The sequence below is a fragment of the Rhinolophus hipposideros genome, assembly GCF_964194185.1.
Source record: "Rhinolophus hipposideros genome assembly, chromosome: 7".
NCBI lineage: Eukaryota > Metazoa > Chordata > Mammalia > Chiroptera > Rhinolophidae > Rhinolophus > Rhinolophus hipposideros.
The window spans coordinates 59,650,970-59,671,801 of NC_138053.1; the positions used below are offsets into that span (position 1 = coordinate 59,650,970).

A 20,832-nucleotide genomic window follows, 5' to 3' on the forward strand; every position below is an offset into this window, starting at 1 on the left:
GAGGCTAGGGGAACTGGAGTCCCAGGATCAAAAGTGTCATCTGTTTAAATTGACTCAAGAATGGTGGTTTGAGACTGAATGTGGTAGACAGACACAAGGAGACCAACAATATGAGAAATTTCTGGGCATGGTCAAAGAGATGGTCCGATATCTGGAATGGAAGTGAAGACAAGGAAAGAACTGAAGCCAAGTGAGAAATAATGGACTAGATGTATTAATGATGTTTAAGAGCTTACATAGAAGCAGTAGGGGAATGATAAAGCTGGAACAAATGGAGGCTTTGATCACAAAGTGAGAAATTAGAATGAAAGATGAACTTCAGAAGTGGAGTTATTCTGGATGATGGCAAATGTAGTCACAATAATGAACGGCTGAAGTGGACTGGAGTTGGTCATTGAAGTTGAGGAGCCAACTAATGCTTCTACATGGGTGTTAAAGTCACCAAGATGATGGCATAATATGGTGTAAAGGGAAAGATGTAAGCAAGTTGAACGTGGGTGAGTAAATGGTTTTCATTGGGGAAAGTGGCAAGTCAGAATCACCTGGGTAGATAAAAAAAAAAAGCTATACAGGTTGATCCCCAAAGCTAAGGCTGTTATTGGATGTAACAGAGCCCACTGGCATGGAAAGGGGGTGGATTCAATCACTCGGAACCTTAAAAAGCAGGAGAGATTTTTCTCCAGTCTGAAATTATCATTGGGGAATGCCTGTCTCTCTCCTCCCTACTGCCATCACTTCCTATTCTGTCCATTATGGGGAATCAGGAGCCACTAGAGAGGGCTAGTGTAGTAATAACTTTCCTTAGGAGAAGGATTTCAGATTCCAGTGAAAAGCAAGGGGAGATGATAGAATAAAGGAAGTATTCAGTAATGAGTTTGAGGAGATCTGTTTACAATGAGAACATTAGGTTATAAAGCTCCACAGAGGCATGATTTTACATTAAACTTGATACCATAAAGTTACTTCAAAGAATCTAGTAAGATGTCAGGCAAATCTTTCTTCTTGCTCCCAGGGGACATAATTTATATTTAAGGATTTGTATTTTGTAGCATAGTTTGAGTTTTCCCACGTGTTTTAAAGTGTTTCTTTTAAGGGATTTCAAATTAAAATTTGAGCATATCTTCTGTGGTAAATATTTCATGTTTTAGAGGAAAATATGGTTTACTTAAGAAATTTTTTTTTTAGCTTATCCTTTCAGAATGCAAATATGTTAAAAGGTGATGTATGTTCATTATAGGGCATGATTTCATTTGAAACATTTTTGTGTTCTTTCACTTTTATTCTAATTTTAAGAAAGAATATTCATATTGCTATTTAAAATGTTTTCTTTGTTTTTGATGAGGGCATGCAATTACAGGACATAAAATTATTTTTTTAGATTTGCAACAGCTGTGAAAATGTTCAGTTTCCTGATTCCACTTTTGATTTTTACTGGAGACTGCTTAAATCCTTCAGTTTTAAGTACAATAATGAAAGGAAAGCATATGATCCCTATTTTAAATGAATAAATGAGAGTACATTTTATAGTTTTTGGTATTTTCAAGCTTTTCTTTTTACTGTAACTTTATAAAATAATTCACGTACTACTTTTAGATTTTTTGATGTAAGAGAAGTTGAATAATCCTGTTTATCAGTTTATATGCACTGCAACAGTATTTGGCAGCTAATAGGATTGTTCAATGAATCTGAACATGTTTAATCAAACCTAGGGTTGGTTTTATGTGGCAAGATTTTTTGGTATTATTTTTATCTTTATTACATTTATTGGGGTGATGTTGGTTAGTAAAATTATATAAGGTTTCAAGTGTATATTTCTATAATACGTCATTTATATATTGCATTGTGTGTTCACCACCCAGAGTCAGCTCTCTATCCATCACCATATATTTGGCCACGTTTACCCTATTCTACCACCCTTCTTACCCCCTTACCCTCTGATAACCACTAAGCTGTTGTCTGTTTTTGTTTGTTTGTTTGTCTTATTCATTTGTTGCTTTCAGTTTTATATCCCACATATGGGTGAAATCATATGGTTCTCAACTTTTTCTGTCTGACTTATTTCACTTAGCATAATAATCTCAAGGTCTATCCCTGTTGTTGCTACTGGCAGTGTTTCATCTTTTCTTATGGCCGAGTAATATTCTATTTCATATACGTACCACATCTTCTTTATCGAATCATCTATCGAAGGAAACTGGTTGTTTCCATGTCTTGGTCACCATGAATAATGGTCAATGAACATAGGGGTACATATATTTTTACAGATAAATGTCTTCAGAATTTTTGCATAGATACCCAGAGGAGGGATTGCTAGGTCATATGGTAATTCTAGTCAATATTTTGAGGAACCTCAATACTGGTTTCCATAGTGCCTGTACCAATTTACATTCCCACCAACAGTGTGTGAGGGTTCCTTTTTCTTTACTACCCCTCCAACACTTGTTATTACTTGTCTTGTTGATGATAGCCATTCTACCAGTTATGAGGAGGTATCTCATTGTGGTTTTGAATTGCATTTCCCTAATAGCTAATGAACTTGAACACTTTTTCATATATCTGTTGGCCATTTATATATCTTCTTGGAAGAAATGTCTGTTAAGGTTCTCTGCCCATTTTTTAATTGGATTGCTTGTCTTTCTGTTGTTAAATTGTATGAGTTCTTTATATGTTTTGGGCATTAGCCCCTTATTGGAAGTGTTGTTTACAAATATCTTTTCCTATTCGGTTGATTGCTTCTTTATTTTGTTGATTGTTTCTTTGCTGTACAAAAGCTTTTTAGTTTGATATAATCCCGTTAATTTTTTTTTTTTTACTTGCCTTTGAGGTCAAATTCATAAAATCCTCTCTGATCCCAAGGTCCGTAAGTTTCGTACCTATGCTTTCTTCTATGCAGTTTATTGTTTCAGGTCTTATGTTTAGGTCTTTGATCCATTATGAATTAATTTCATGTTATGGAGACAGATAACAGTCTACTTTCATTCTTTTACATGTGGCCTTACAATTTTCCCAGCACCATTTATTGAAGAGGTTCTCTTTTCTCCATTTGATGTTTTTGGCTCCTTTGTTGAAAATTATCTGCCCATATATATGTAGATTTATTTCTGGGTTCTTAATTCTATTGCATTCGTCTGTGTGTCTGTTTTCCTGCCAGTACACTGCTGTTTTGATTATTATTGCTTTGTAATACAAATTGGAGTCAGGGAGTATGATACCTCTAGCCTTGTGTGTGTGTGTGTGTGTGTGTGTTTTTTCTCTTAGGATTGCTTTGGCTATTTGGGGTGTTTTGTGATATCATACAAATCTGATAATTTTTGTTCTTTTTCATTTAAAAATGCCATTGGGATTTTGATGGGTATTGCATTAACTCGGTATATTGCTTTGGGTAATATGGTCATTTTAACTATGTTGATTCTTCCAATCCATGAACACAGAATATCTTTTATTCATACATATATAAACATGTTAAGTATAAGAAGTAGTTAAGATCATGAGCTTTGGATTTAACTGGACCTACATCTGAATCTTGGTTCCACTATTCTCAAATTAATTGACCTTGAAAAACATGACTAATCTGTCATAGCCTCAGTTTTATCAGATGTAAAATAAAGAAAATAATAGTACCTACTTCACAAGGTATTTGTAAGGATTGAACAGCATAAATATATAAAGTGAATGGTATTATAGTAAGTACTCAATTATATTTTAGCTGTTTTTATTAAGATTAACAGATAATAGCTAAAGAAAAAAAGGGTAGTTGAAATACTCATGAAATGTGTGGGATTTTGATGAGAAGATAATGGTCTGGACATTATTTGCCTATACTTAAGAGATTATTAGGGAATTTAGATAGAGGGTGAAATGAATAGAGATCTTGAGTCACCCGTCTTATTTTAGGGGTGTATATACTGGTTAATTGTAGTTATAGCTAGTAGACACAGGAAGTTTTTATTTTTTTTCTGTGAGTCTTTCTAAAAAACTATTGATTCTTAGTGTTTAATGATTGGTTCCCTTTGGTTCTTCATACTATAATGTCTTCATTTAAAAAAAAAAGCAAATACATTCTGAGCATTTCTCCGTGTTATGAAATAATCTTTTTTAAATTATGGTAAAATATGCATAACATAAAATTTACCTTTTTAACTGTTATAAAATATATAGTTCAGTTGTATTGTAGTGCATGAAATAATCTTTTATAACAACACTTTTAATGGTTGCATAGTATTCCATTTAATGATGATGTTTTATTATTTAACTAATCTATTAAATATTTAAGTTATTTCTATTATTTTGTTATTACAACAAAACTTGATGTTAAAAGGGGTTTGGAGATGCTGATCTGGGAAACAAAAGGATGTTGAAATAGTTTAGCTAGATATTAGGGAATGGCTGTTGTAAGTAGGCAAGATAGTAAGCTCAAATAGGTAAAGGAAGAAATGATTCTATATAATCCTATCATTTGTTCCATCCTTCCCAAATGGTGACAGAGAAGATAATGAATGAAGGAAAGGAGGAAGAAATCAATTCTGGGATTTAACTGACACAGAAAGAAGAGAGTCTGGGCAATAAATACTTGACCCTGCTGTTTTCCCCAACCCTTTCCTTTCAAATTCCCACCTGTGTCTACCATTGGTTTAATCCAATAGGAGTAGGTAAGGGAGCCATTTGATATGGTTCTTTCTTCACTTTACCTACTTGCTGTGTTCTTTGTCTGCCACAGACTAAGTTCTGAACTCATTACCACGTGGATTTAGAATTTAGAATCTAGAAATGTTCCACATTTAAACTCAACATATATTCGGTTACTATTTTTAGTCCAGACATTGAATTGGACCATATATGCTGACTTTGTCTACTTACCTACATTTTGAAAGGAGGGGACTATGAATGTTGAAAACTCGGTTTGTCAGCAGTATAGCCTGAGTTCTTTAATGTGTGACTCCCCTTTCTGAGGAATGCATAGATATGCTGTAACTGAGTTATTTTCAGTTTGTTTGACATTCTATTTATACCATAAATCTACATTTGATTGATTTTATAGGCATTTTTGGGATGGATTCTATTGTAAGAAGGTGAGAACAAATAGTCAATCCCTATTGGTTATATCCAGTTTATCAATTTTGCTAAGAATTATTTTGGATTTTTGTTGTGACACTTTAAATTCTTTCATATAAATTTAATACAATTTGAAGAGTACAGAAAAGTACCAAGAAACAAAATAATTATTCATAGTTCCATCATTTTAGGTTAACATTTTGTGATATTTCCTTGAAATTTATTTAATGTGCATTTTTCACGTAGTTGAGGTTGTACTGTATTTGTGTAATTCCACATACTGCTTTTTCTTGAACATTGTATCAAGCATTCCTCCACGTATAGGTGTGATCAAACAATATGGTGAATGCTGCTGCCACGTGCAAGTCAACGGAAAGGCAGGGATCTTCAATATGGGAAGCAGCGTGTTGAACCCCAGTAAGAGTATGTGACAAGTTTCAACTTGTTTGGTGCAGTCAGTCGAGTGTGAGCTACGGTAGAGGGAGGTGTGTTTTAAAATTTTTTAATTTTAATGAAGTCCAGCTTATCAATTCTTTCTTTCATGGATCATAATTTTGGTGTCATATCTAAAAAAGTCATCACCAAACTCAGGGTTATTTAGATTTTCTCCTATGTTATCTTCTAGGAATTTTATAGTTTTGCATTTCACATTTAGGTCTGTGATCAATTTTGATAGGTGTAAGGTTGGCATTTAGATTCTTTTTTTTTTTTTTTTTGCATATGGATGTCCAGTTGTTATAGCACCTTTTGTTGTAAAGGCTACCTCTTCTCTATTATATTGCCTTTGCTCCTTTGTCAGAGATCAGTTGACTGTATTATATGGTTCTTTTTCTGGGCTCTTTATTGTGTTCCATTGATGTATTTGTCTATTGTTCTACCAATACCACACTGTCTTGATTGTTGTAGCTTTATAGTAAGTCTTGAAGTTGAATAGTGTCACACTTCCAACTTTGTCCTTCTCCTTCAATATTGTGTTGGGCATTTTAACTCTTTTGCTTCTCCATATAAAGCTTAGAATAAGTGTTGATATTCACAAAATACCTCACTGGAATTTTGATTGGGGTTGCATTGAATATATCGATCAAATTGGAAAGAACTGACATTTGACAATATTGAGTCTTCCTATCCATGAACATGGAATATTCTCCATTTATTTAGTTCTTTGATTTTGTTTATCAGAGTTTTGAACTTTTCTTCACACAGATCTCGTACATATTTTGTTAGTTTTATACCTTAAGTGTTTCATTTTGGAGGTTGCTAATGAAAATGGTATTTTTAATTTCAAATTCCACTTGTTCATGGACAATATATAGGAAAGTAATTGAATTTTATATATTAACCTCATATCCTACAACCTTGCTATAATCACTTATTAGTTCCACTATTACATATTCATAACATTTGCGAACATCAAAAATGCTATTGTAAGACATTGTAAGTAGTTCTTTAACTACTACTTCATTGCCACTAAAAGTCCCACCAAATAATTTTCCCCAAAAATGCTGTAGGAAGAAGGAGATGTGCCAGAGGTATCAGTGATAAGTTTTCAAATAATTTAACAGTTACAGGAATTCCTAAGAGTATAAAAAGGCAAATGTAATTCACAAAGACCTGTTATTAAAAAAAGAAAGTGCAGATGGGTTAACATTATTTGTTAACACATATTCAGAAGGAATGAAAACAGATTTCACCTGATTTTTTCCTGTGTAGTTGGTTTTATATGTCATGTTGATTAATTTTAAAATGGATATAAATTGTACAAACATCTTGCTTTATGTAAACTGATGCTTTAAAAATATTAAATTATAAAAATTAAATCAGTGAAAAATTATGAATATTACTAAAGATTTTTTATTTACAAAGGGATCTATCACAGAATGACTTTCAGTAGTAATTTATATTAGTGACTTCAAAAAAAATCACTGGTTTTAATGTTCAAAATCACTATTTATATAACTTCATAAGGAGCACAGCTATTTCAGAAAATGTTGTAGAACTACATCAGGATTACTCTTAGTCCTTCACCGCATGAATGATTTAAAAAACAAAACAAAACACATTGATTTTAGTTAACAGTAAATACATCAGTTTTTATTCTTAACTGAACTAGCGCAGGCTAGTGTGCCTACCCTGACTAAACATAATTTTTTAAATTAGCAAGTTATTAACCTAGCATTAATCACATCATTTCATTGTTTTTATATTGTAAGACATCTTTTCCACCCTACTTTATAGTTTCTTTGAGAATGCAGTACTACCTGATTACAATGGGAATTTCTGTAGAATAAAGGCTTGCACAAGTTTTATCATTTGTAATTAAAGTTGGGATAATTAAATGTAGTATGAGATAAAATACATGCTCTTATTATATAGTCTTTCCAGTAATGGAAACTCTATTATTTGGAGAATGTTATTTAAATATGAAATGGAATAACATTCTTGTGAATTAATTTCCAAACATTTTTTATTTATAGAAAACCATGAGCTTGATTTTGATGTGGATATTTTGGAAGAATACATGAAACAAATGCACTTGTTGTCTCAGTAATGTCTATGACAGATTTATTTCTGAACCTCTTGGATGTGGTGCAGTAACAAGAAATGGTTAATTGGAACAATATAAAAAGTGGGTTCATGGGATTAGTGGAAGAATTGTGGCTAGATACTTTGGCTAAAGTTAGAAGTCAAATGTAAATGATAAAGATTGTGTTGAAGTTGCTAACCAAATAGCAGTAGGATTTAAAGAAGGAACAGATCTTGTCATTGCAATAACATTCCCATATGAAGTGGGAAATGATGCATGGCTTGCAAAACGCACAAGGGGTTAATTTTACTCTAGGGGGCCACGGCCATGATTATAGAATCAGGAAATTGAATGAAACTTGAATTGTCAAAAGTGGGTCTGATTTTAAAAACCGGACAAAAATACATATCAGACTCTTTGATGCAGCTTTCTAATATGCACTTGAGAAAGTGGATGTTTTGAATTATTTGTGAGAAGATTCATATATTAAAGCAATAGTATAAGATTTTACTCAAAACATACAGTAGATGAATATTGCTTATATTTTCAGCAAAGTACAGATTAATCACATGAATATTTATTGGAAAATGCTGTAACATAATAGCATATAAGAAATGAATAACCAACATAGCAAACATCATCTTCCATCACAATTACTTAACGCTGCTACATTTTTCTTTATTGGGTTGTAATTTCCATATTCAATTTGTAAATTTATTTTCGTTTTGTAAGTAACAGGAATTTATACCTCATTTAATATTTGGATTTATTTTAACTATCATTCCGAAAATATTTTTTCAACACTCCAAATTCTGAAAGACTTTGTTGCTTTACTAAAGTGATTGTTACTCAAATTTATTAAGTAGTGGATTAACAAAAGAACAATTTTATATCAACTCGTAATGAAAAGAAGCTCTCTCCTCTCTGTTCTCCTATTGAAATACCTCAAACTGTGAGTGGTTTGTTATTAGACCACTTAAACTTTTACATGAGATTGAGGACTGGAGGCCTGTCTTTTCTTCCACTGCAAAATTGTAGTGCCCAGGGGTGTGTGTGTGTGTGTGTGTGTGTGTGTTTACATTTGCAAGAGCTGATGGGAAATATGATCTAGGTTCTCTTTACATCTGTGCGAGCCTCATCTCACATAACTTCTGGTACCTGAATTGATTCTATGGGAATGGAGTTGTCTGTTCTGATCGTGATCTAAGTATTAATGGATGGCTTTATGTTTGGATCAGCTGGGTGTCAGGGATATTATATATATTCTTGTAACAGTTTTCTGGCTTTAGAAGGTATAGAAGAAAACTAAAATTTATGATAATCTAGACCCTTAAATGGCTCTGAAAAATAAATGATTGTTAAAATATCTATTACTTTGATATATCTTTAATATTTTGGTATTTGGAGAGGGAGAGTTTCAATAAATTATCTGATTTTGAGCGAGAGGTAAAGAAAAAATAGTCAAGATGAGAAAAATTAATTAGAGAAATGTTGATTTTTGATAGCTGTTTTTTTCTTTTAGTATATGTTAGAAGAAGTTCTCTGCCCAATTGATGTAGATGGCTGTGAAATTACTGTAAGAAAGGTCTGAGAGCAGTCTTGGAAATTTGGTGACTAAGACAGTGTCGTAAGCTACTTGTGCCAATGTGGCACTACTTAACTCAGGTTATCTCATTGTTGAATTAGTTGAAAACAAATAATTATGCTTAAAAATAACTAAATTTTGTTTTTTAAAATTTATAGTAGCAGTACACTACTTATTAAATACAAAATTAGAAACCCATTTCATTAACTTCATGGGATCAGATCTTCATTTTCTATTATGCTCAGATATAGCATTCAGAATTTATTCAGTTTATTTGAAAATTAAAAATTTGATGAGATTTTGAATGAAGATATGGCTTTGTCATTTATTGTTTTAAACTTGGTGTGGATTCAAGCCTTGATTATATGAGAAGCAGTGGATTGAAATCTTTCACTTAAGTTCTTGCTCGTTTACTAATTGTCTTTCTTACCTGCGCAATGAGGAAGTGGTAAAATATCTTGTAGGATGATTGGGTAACCTGCTGCCTTACCTAACCATTTTTGTTATGAGTTACAAGATATTAAGAATGTCTATAGGGAATAGACGATTAACCCTTTGGTGAAACCCACCGTGACTCATATACCATAATCCAGAAACTTTAGACACTGTGACTGTCTGTTCTCAGTGACTCACTGTGTGCTAATTATCTTAAAAGTTTAGAACGTGACATCACTTAACATCCTAACCACAAACCTCTTATGATGACATTGTCACCGAAAATATATGTAATCTTAATATTCCACATGAATAATTTAGGTTAGTTTGTGGAAACATTTCCTAAAAGTGAGATTTGTTAAACTTTAGAATAGTTTCCTTAGCAATTCTTTGGAGTTGCTCCCCGTGGAGAGCTTTAAAAATGGATGATTTTTGCTTTGGAGTGCCTTAGGCATGATCTTGTCAGAAAGCAGTGGGAGAGCTAGTGGCTTTTCTGTTCTAATATTCTGTAATTAAAGAGAAAATAATGGCTAACGTGAAAGTCTTTCTAAAAATGAACATGCTCTGTATAACTACATAACTAAGAGGGAAGAGAATAGAAACATGAAAGATGGGTTAGGGAATAGAAAAAAAAGGGGGGAGGGAACTTTTGGCAATGTGATGCCCAATTCTGAAATTTTGAACATGATATTGAGTCATAAAGTTGACACTTTATGGAAAAAAATCAGTATTGAATTGTTTTTCCCCTCAAATTTATAGGCACTCTTCATCTGATAGAATACATCCAGCAGGGAATTTCACTTTGCATGATCTTTTGGCTATCCTTCCCATAGTGGGCTGGTTTTAGTTGTAAGAGTACCAGCTGCATAATTGCTTGACGTATTTGAAAGTGGAATTTACATACCCAGTTCTAGATGGGCAGTATATATATACGTTTCTACCAATTGATGTACTCACTACCTTTTTTTTTTTGTATAATGGAACTGAAAGAAAACTTTGGATTTAAATATGCTTTAACATTTTTATTATTTATAAATCTTCAAAATGTTTGTGCATGAGGATGGTTTTGGAAATATCTCAAATTATGTTTTTTAATAACTAGTCTGAGATTAGCAAAGTACTGGTCTACAAAAATTATACTTCTTAAGAAGTAGGATTATTTTTAGTTGTATACATGTATGAGTATATTTGAGTGAGTCCTTAATTTCGGTACCGAAGTACCTGAAATTCCTTTTTTTTTTATCCCTTTGCTTATTTGAGAATTACTACTTTGTTCACTGGAATTTTACTAAATCCCTGTGTAGCATTCTTAGGTAAATGAGGATGAAATAATAGACATAATGAGATGCTTGTCTCCACGCTTCTAACACTTCAACCAAAATATATAAAAAGGCACTAGCTCAATATTATAATCTACAGTATCATTATGCTGTATATATTATAGGGTATCATAGTGGCGGGAGTTAATAAGAGGCTGAGAAAAGGGTGAGACCAACAATCTGGAGAGAACGCTTATAGAAAAGTGTTTGCTTTTCTAAAATCTTACTTCAGTTAACTTTTGTTTAAAAAGCTTCATTGAGATACAGTTTTACTGAGCTATATTGAGTGTACAACTCAGTGTTTTTTAGTATGCGCACAGACTTATGCAGCTATCACTACAATCAATTTTAGAACATTTTCATCACCCCCTGAAGAAACCCTGTAACCATTAGCAGTCTCTCCCCATTTCCTCCCAAATCTACAAGCTCCACGCAACTACTAATCTACTTTGTTGTTTCTATGGATTTTTCTATTCTATGCATTGCATACAAATGGAATTATATAATATGTGGCCTTTTTACTGGCTTCTTTTACTTAGCATGTTTTCAAGTGTCATCTATGTTTTAGCATGTATCAGTACCTTATTTCTTTTTATTGCTGATTAATATTCCATTGTATGGATGATAATACATTTATTCATTCATAAATGATGGACATTTGGGTTGTTCCCACTTTTTGGCTATTATAATGCTGCTATGAAAATTTGTGTACATGTGTTTATGTGGTCATATGGATTTATTTCTCTTGGGTGTATGCTTAGGCATAGGATTGCTGGGCCATATGGTAATTCTACTTTAGCTTTTTGAGAAACTGCCAGATTGTTTTCCAAAGTGACTGTACCATTTTACATTCCCACCCATAGTGTTTGAGTGTTTCAATTTCTCAATTTCCTTGCAACACTTATATATATATTTATAATATCCATCCTAGTGGATGTGAAGTGGTATCTCAGTGTGGTTCTGATTTGCATTTTCTTGATGGCTATTCACGTTGAACATCTTTTCATGTACTTATTAGCCATTTGTATATCTTCTTTGAAGAAACGTCTACTCATATTCTGTGCCCTTTTAAAAATTGGGTTATTTGACTTTTTATTATTGAGTTAGAGGAATTCTTTGTATCTTTTAGATATGTCTCATATCAGATATATGATTGCCGGACATTTTCTTGCATTTTGTTGTCCTTTATGCTATGGTGTTTGAAGCACAAAAAGTTTTTAATTTTTAAGAAGTTCATTTTTTATGTTTTGCTTCTTATGCTTTTGTTGTCATATCTAAGAAGCCATTGTCTAATACTTCCAAAAGTTATGGAAGTTGTGCCAATACTCCTTCCAAAAGCTTTTTTTAAAAAATCGGTTTAGGTCTTTGATTCATGTTAATTTTTGTGTATGGTATAATAGAGGGGAGCAGCTTTATCTTTTGTGTGTGGATATCCAGTTGTTCCAGAACCATTTGTTGAAAAGACTATTTTTCCCCCATTATATTGTCTTGGCACCCTTGTCTGAAATCAATTTACCATAAATATAAGGGTTTATTTGTGGATTCTCAATTGTGTTCTATTGAGCTATAAGTCTATCCTTACTGGCAACACCACACTTTGAAATCAGGAAATGTGAGTATTCCAGCTTTGTTTCTTTCAGTTTTTTTTTGGCTATTCTGGGTCGATTGTATTTCCATAAGAAATTTAGAATGAGCTTGTCAATTTTTTCAACAAAGGCAGCTGATATTTTGATATGGATTGTGTTAAATCTGTAGACCAATTTGGGGAGCATTTCCATCTTAAGTTTTTTGATCCATCCATCAACACCCATTGTCTTACCATTTATTTAGTCCTTCACACAGTGTTTTGTAGTTTCAGATTATAAACTTTATACTTCTTTTGTTACATTATTTCTAAGTATTTTATTATTTTGGGTACTATAATAAATGGCATTGTTGCCTTCATTTCATATTTGTACTGTTCAGTGATAGTGTATAGAAAAACAATTGGTTTTTTGTATATTGAGTAAATTGTGTTTAACATTATAATAATTGGATGATAATGTAGAGAATAAACTCATGGAGAAACTTAAAGTAACATAACTGGCTTTCTATGTGTTCAGTTTATGGTGAAGTTCTTGGGAAGCTCTATAAGTACCTTCTTTTTCAAAGGTAGAAACGCTTGTTTCCCACAATAAGTGCAGTTAAGAAATCTAATCTATAGCCAGTAGCATTGTTTTTCTTAAGTAGTTTCTGTCTTGATATTAAATGTAGGTATGTACCCACAAACGGCTTTCAAACATGATTTTATTTAAGCCTAGAACGTAGATGAACTTTATTTAGATTGTTGGTTTTTCTTCAACCTATAGTTGTATTACTTGACCTTAGAGCTTCTTTTCATATGTCCTTCTCCCCAATGTTGGTCACTTGCCCCAGGAAAATTATAGAGATGGGTGGAAAGATTTTATGAGGCTCCCATGTATTCTGATCTATGAGGCAATTTTCCTTTTGGAGTTACGTAATGTAAAGTCATTCTATGTCATTTCTCTTTTTGAATATCTATATACACTAAAAGTAGAGTCTTGCACACAGGCATTTCATAAATTCTTAACTGATTTTACAGGTTAGTATGGAATTAGGAGTAAGCAGTAATATTTTGACTTAGTTTCCTGGAATGAAGGATAAGGTGGGAGGCATAGAAGAAGAAGGATGAGTTTTTTGGAGTCAGGACTAAAACTGTTTTAAAAATTATTTTATAATATTTCAGATGTTACCTTGGTTGTTTGGGTTTTAGCCAAATACTAATGTTAGTTTGGTAGACTTAGGGAAGATGCAGCAATAAGAGAGATAATGACAAATATATAGAAATGTTTTCCATTTTCTTAGCAGTATGGCTAGTGCATATTCTAGGAAGAAAACCAATCTGAAATAGTTGACAATTGTTTGCCTGGAGGTGGGCTCACTGAAGCAGACATTCTATCAGAATTATTAATTGGGCTGGGAAGGGGAGATTGAGTCAAATGCCAAAATCAACCCAGTATGAGGCATATGGCAGTACTTCATCAGCTTTTCTCTGTGAGCAGTTATTGGACAAACATTTGCATGGGCCCCGTCTCAGGTAATCAAGAAACTGCCGTGTACATAAGTTCTTTCAGTTTTCAGTGTTAATTACTAATATGTTTTCAGGAAAATCTGCAATTTTTTGGATGATGAGTCTGTCATTAGGAAAAGCCAGATTTTTCCAGCTAAGAGTTAGTTAACTCTTTAACACCAGAAGTTAAATCTTAATATTTTGGATAAAAACTTAACTAAAATGTACTACATTCTTTTCTTCCTTCAATCGTATCCCTAAAGTTGACCCACTGTAATCACTCAGGGTCATCATCATTAACCTTGAGTAATGTGCTGATACAAGTATCAGTGATATAACCATCTCAGAAAGAATTCATTTGTGTTGAAAGACAATCAGAAAGAATTCATTTGTGTTGAAAGACAATCCATTTGGATTTTTTGTTTGTTTTTTTGAAAAATTTCAAATGGCAGTTTTAAAAAATTTTAATAGCTTTATTGGGATAGAATTCATATATCACAAAATCCATCTATTTAAAGTACACAACTAAATGACATTTAGTATTTTAGAGTTGTGTGACCATCTCATAGTCAATTTTAGAACATTTTCATCATCCCATGAAGAAACCCTATACCCATTAGCAATAACTCCTGTTTTCCCATAATACCCCCAGTCCTAGGCAACCACCAGTCCACCCTATTTCTCTATAGATTTGTCTGTTCTGGTTATTTCATATAAATGGAATCATATCATATGTGGGATTGGCTTTTTTCACTCAACAAATATTTTCAGGATTCATCCATGTTGCAGCATGCATCAGTAAGTACTTCCTTACTTTTTATTGATATATAATGGTCCATTGCGTACATGCACATGTGTGTTTGTATACACATTACATTTTATCACTTCATTTACACATTAGTCGATGGATATTTGATTGTTTCTGTTTTTTGTCTGCTTTAAATAATGTATAATAAATATTTATGTACAAGTTTTCTGTGGCCCTATGTTTTAATTTTTCTTAGTTATATATGTGTTGGGTATGTATTTCTCTTGGGAGTGAATAAGTTTCGGTGGGCTTTTTTTTTTTTTTTTTGTAAGTTGCTTTTTTCCTCATAAATGTGGAGTGAGGGCACAAAACAACCATAAAACATCATAGGCAGTATTGCATTGCCACTTTTTGTATAATTAATTAGAAGATAAAAGGCTGAAGCTTTTCATAAGTGGTTCTCCCTCCAGAATTTACCTTGTTTTTTATTGTTGTATTTTTTCATTTGTCAGCACCATTTCAGAACATCATTTAACTATTATAATAATATTGAAAGTCCTGTATATTACCTGCATGATGGAACACTTCTCTTCAAGTATCTTCATATTTTGAATAACACCATTTTCCACAGATTGAATTAGTGTGGCAACACTGGGGAGCAGGAAAATGGTAAAAATATTCCAATCACTAACAATATTTTTTTGGGTAAATTCTATAATTCTGTTAAAACAATAGTTTTGCTATCCTTTGATAAGCCCATGATTCTGTTTATATAATTTAGTGATTATAAAAAAAGAAAATTAATAGTAAAATATCACTTAATAGGTTATCACTTATTCTATTTATTTATTCAATATTTATTGACTGCATGTACTGTACTCTATAGTTGGGATTTAAAATGAACAGGACCTGGTTTGTGCCCTTGAGGAGCTTACAGTGTAGTAGATCTGGTGTGTGAGAAGTTACAATGAAGTGGTTCTTACTAAATGGAGTAGCAGGAGTATACAGTGCATGTAAGAAAGTGGTATGAGTTTGAAAAGGGCCAACTTGGGAATATGTTTCCTAAGTATTTGGGACCTTCTACTATGGCTTCAGGAGAACTGTCATTTAATTTTAAGCAGGAGAATGACATGATCATATTTGTATTTTAGAAAAATAACTGGTGGCAGTGACAGTGTAGAGAATAACCTGTAGAGGGGCTGCAGGGGATGTGTGCCAGATGGATTTCAAAGCTGTAATCAGCACCAGTTGAAATTTGATTAGACTTTTATGTAGAGGTGGTGTCACAAATTTGATTAGATTAGATATCTGCACAGATATTGTCAGATATCTTTAAATTGCTTTGAGACAAGAAATACAAATATTTGGAGGCCAATTAAATCAGTCTGAGTTCAGTTGTTCAGTAGGATGTGTTATCAGTCTTGAACGTATCTGACATTCTTATCGCTTAACATCCATTGTATTTGCTGGATCGGATCCTCTGCTCTTTCTTTGTACTTTTTCCCCACGTTTTTATGTCATTTTTGTCTATATCTTGTTTCGGATATCTACCAAGCTTTGCACATTACCTTTTTTCAATGTAAAATTTTTTTTAATCTTGTGATAATCATCATATGTTAAACATCTTAGGCAATCATAAATATCTGTTAGCCTTGGTTTCCTCAGAGAGAAATGTAACAGAGAGAAACAGCAGAATTTCAGGACTCTTACAGTATTTACATTGCCTTTTATTATGTCGTGTGTGTGTGTGTGTGTGTGTGTGTACACATACACATACTTGTTAAACATTCTGAATGATCTTAATGATGTCAATCATAAAGAGCTAGATAATACACTTAATACGTATGCTAGATTAGATGTATTTTTCCAGAAGTTAAGCCAAGTGATACAGATCCCCAAATAAAGTAGTGTACAGATATTTGTATAGTACAGATTTTTATCCTCATGTGTGCTTTATGGTTAGTAATGATAAAGGCTTCTATACCTTTTGAAGAATTCTGTGAGCCTCACATGTACAGCCGAAGGGCAGGAACATGGAATGGGTGGCAGGGAGGGGAGGCACCCAGATTTCCAAAGCTCTGAAGTGCTGCCCTCAGATCCTACTTCCTGGCTCTGGTGCTCTGTGCTCTGAGACCAAGGCCTTCTTCCCAGAGCCACGTTGGCTGGCCAAGTGTTAGGCCCTAAATTAGTTTTAAAACATTTTTTTTGTTTTTCTTTTCCTCCCCACACAGAATTTGGGGATGATTTGATGAAGGGAAGCATTTTCTACTTTTTCAATTTAGCATAATCAAATGTGCTCATTTAATGTTCATGCTTTTTATCTTACCTACCGGTATTATTAATACATATTTTGTAGAATTATACAAGAATGTATTTCTAAATTTTAGATTTCCTCAAGTTGCTGGAATAGAATTTGGATTTATCCAGACGCAGGACCAGTACACTGAATCGTTAGAGATATTGCAGACGTTCAAGGACAACACTTACGAGAAAAAACGTTTATTTTCTTGCTATAAAGGAGCATATTGGAAATGTGAGATTAATTTCTTTTGAAACTGTTTTAAATAAAGTTATTGTTTTATGTTAATACATACACTCCTGTACATGCTTACACACATATAGTATAATTGTCTTTTGATAATTTTAGACCTTTGGTGGTTTCAATAAATGTTTTCTGTTGCATTTTTATAATTTATGAATTAGACTTATTTTATTATAAGCAGGTATGTGTTTATTGTTAAATATTTTTTTAAATTTATTGGGGTGACAATTGTTAATGAAATTACATAATTTCAGGTGTACAATTTTGTATTACATCATCTATAAATCCCATTGTGTGTTCACCACTCAGAGTCAGTTCTTCTTCCATCACCATATATTTAATCCCCCTTACCCTCATCTCTCACCCCCCCTCCTCCTTACCCTCTGGTAACCGCTAAACTATTGTCTGTGTCTATGAGTTTTTGTTTCTCATTTGTTTGTCTTGTTCTTTTGTTGTTTTTGGTTTATATACCACATGTCAGTGAAATCATATGGTTCTCTGCTTTTTCTGTCTGACTTATTTTGCTTAGCATTATACTCTCAAGATCCATCCATGTTGTCACAAATGTTCCTATATCATCTTTCCTTAACGCCGAATAGTATTCCATGGTGTATATATACCACAACTTCTTTATCCATTCATCTATCGAAGGACATTTTGGTTGTTTCCATGTCTTGGCCACCGTAAACAAAGCTGCAATGAACATTGGAGCACACATGTCTTTATGTATAAATGATTTCAAATTCTTTGGGTAGATACCCAGGAGAGGGATTGCTGGGTCATATGGTAATTCTATTTGTAATTTTTTGAGGAACCTCCACACTGCTTTCCATAGCAGCTGCACCAGTCTGCATTCCCATCAACAGTGTAAAAGGGCTCCTTTTTCTCCACAGCCTCTCCAAAACTTGTTACTATTTGTCTTGTTGATGATAGCCATTCTGCCTGGGGTGAGGTGATATCTCATTGTGGTCTTTATTTGCATTTCTCTGATGATTAGTGATGTTGAGCATTTTTTCATATGTCTATTTGCCATTTGTAAGTCCTCTTTGGAGAAATGTCTCTTCAGGTCCTCTGCCCATTTTTCAATTGAGTTGTTTGTTTTTTTGTTGTTGAGTTTCATGAGTTCCTTGTATATTTTGGATATTAGCCCCTTATCAGAGGAACTGTTTGCAAAAATCTTCTCCCATTCAGTAGGTTGCCTCTTTATTTTGTCGATGGTTTCTTTTGGTGTGCAGAAACTTTTAAGTTTCATATAGCCCATTTGTTTATTTTAGCTTTTACTTCCATTGCCTTTGGAGTCAAATTCATAAAATGCTCTTTGAACCCAAGGTCCATAAGTTTAGTACCTATGTTTTCTTCTATGCAGTTTATTGTGTCAGGTCTTATGCTTAAGTCTTTGATCCATTTTGAATTAATTTTTGTTAAATATTTTGTTGATTAACAGATTAAAAAATATAGAACATCCAAAATTCATGCTTATTAACGGTTTTCTGAATGATTGGCAAACATAGCTAGAGGTGGCTAAATAACCAAAATAATGCCATATTTTATTTGGAAAACATTTATTGAAACCACCAAGGGTCTAAAATTATCAAAAGACAATTATACTCTATGTGTGTGTAAGCATGTACAGGAGTGTATGCTGAATTTTAAATGTAGTGATAAATATTTCTAACACATTTAATGTTCTTATTGTCAATATATTTTGTTAATGTCACATTTAGTAACATATGATGAAAATTGGATCACTATATCAATGAGGACTGTAAAGTTTAGTGGGTTTCTGAACATAAAAGTCTAGAGCAGTGTCAGGATGACGGCATGAAGCTCGTTAAAAGTCCAGAGTTCTAATATGAGAGCTATTGAATGGGTTTCGGATGAGGTTCAGTAATATCCATTCTAAACAGACCTCCGAGCAATGGTACTTTACAGCCTCGTTTTTGTTTTTTGGGTTTTGTTTGTTTGTTTGTTTGTTTTTATAGCCGTGTTTAAGGATTGTTGGTAGCCCCTTCCTAAAGCTGCCAGGCATCAAGCCTAGAGCAGCAGGGTCAGGACAGCGTGTGTAGATCCAGGGAGTGGGACAGAACTGGGAAGTGTATTAGTGTATCACATGGAATGTATGTCTTTTTGTATGAAATTGCATTTCAGTGTGTCCTGTAGATTTAAACTATGTAGTTTTTGATTTATACATATTTCTGTATTAGAAAACTGAAATATGATTTGATATTTCAGGGGAGAGTGTTATATTATGCTTAAAAGTTGTCCTCGAATGTTTGACACAGGAAGGGCAAAGTACTTTCTACTGTAGTCATGAATCACTTTGAAGCCATAAAAATTTTGCAGTAAAAGAAACAGTGCCTAAACCCTGAATGAGTGTAATTCCTACAACCAAATTACCACCACGAACAGGTGATCATATAGTTTTCCTTAGGAGTTGTTTTGGTTTTGAATCAACTTTTTGGTAAATTCTGGACATTGCATAAATGAAATTTGGCACTCTAATTTCTTCTGTTTGGGAAAATACAATAAAAGATGAACAGCTTAATAAAGACTGAGCTCTATGTGCCAAGGCATAAGGGTCAGACTGAGGGAAATACAAATAATTGAAAGAAAAGCATAAGCAAAAATTCAAAGATAAAATACCCAGAGTAAGTTCTCAGAATGTATATATTCTTCAAATTCTTCTACTTTACAATCTTACCTCATTTTCTTCCGGTTTTTTTCCCCCTTTTCCCTTCAATTGTATATGAACCTTTCTAATTAGTTAAATTGGCTTATGTCCTATAAAACATTTTGTCCTTTCCTGCCTAATAAGCAGTGTACCTTGGCATATAGAGATCATTTTATTTTATTTTGGCTTAGTTTTACTCATTTAAATAAGTAACTTAGTAATAATTCAATAACAGATTGGATCAAAGTCATAATGGGTTTTATAATTGTTCAATTGTTTGATAAAATAATTGTCTTCCTATAATATACCCAGTTTCTGAAAGTAATAAACCTATAATTTTGAAAGTGAAATGCACCACCTTTTATAATAAATCAAGAAGAATTAATGTCTTTTTAATTATATTTAAACTTAAATTGTCTCTTAAAATTTTATTCATGGTTGTACAGTTGACATGGAGAATGGATATTCAGAGAAATTCTGATTAAATTACATTATTGGTCTGAAATTCAATCCATGCATTCTAATAAATGTATAGGCTTAATTTTAGAATATTTATTTTGGAGTCATCATGTATTACTGTACTTTTAGCCTTTGAGGAAGAATCAGCTAAATCAGCAGTTACTGCAGTACCTCGCATAGGAGGACAAATTGGCTGTGTTTCTCAGGACATGAGTAAACATTCACACCAACTTAGAACTGCAAGAAAACAAGGCTTAAGAACTTTTCCCACTGTGAATGACAGTGCATGTGAAAATTCTGATTTTTATTGAAATACCGTATAGGTAAGGTGTTTTATTAGTGCCAAAATGAATCTAACAAATTAATACACAATTTTAGCATTGCTAAGCACTGCAATATAATTTTGATTATTTTGTATTGTTCTAGA

At 32.9% G+C, this 20,832-nt stretch overlaps 1 pseudogene across 1 annotated transcript; it reads left to right on the top strand.

The window, feature by feature from the left end:
• The first annotated feature begins 253 nt into the window (after positions 1 to 253).
• On the top strand, positions 254 to 20,716 carry LOC308500198 (annotated as a pseudogene). Its single transcript has 8 exons — positions 254 to 291; positions 1,379 to 1,533; positions 7,527 to 7,998; positions 9,099 to 9,241; positions 10,356 to 10,451; positions 19,258 to 19,322; positions 19,508 to 19,631; positions 20,535 to 20,716. The product of its transcript is annotated as an uncharacterized misc_RNA (transcript).
• Positions 20,717 to 20,832: the final 116 nt, after the last annotated feature.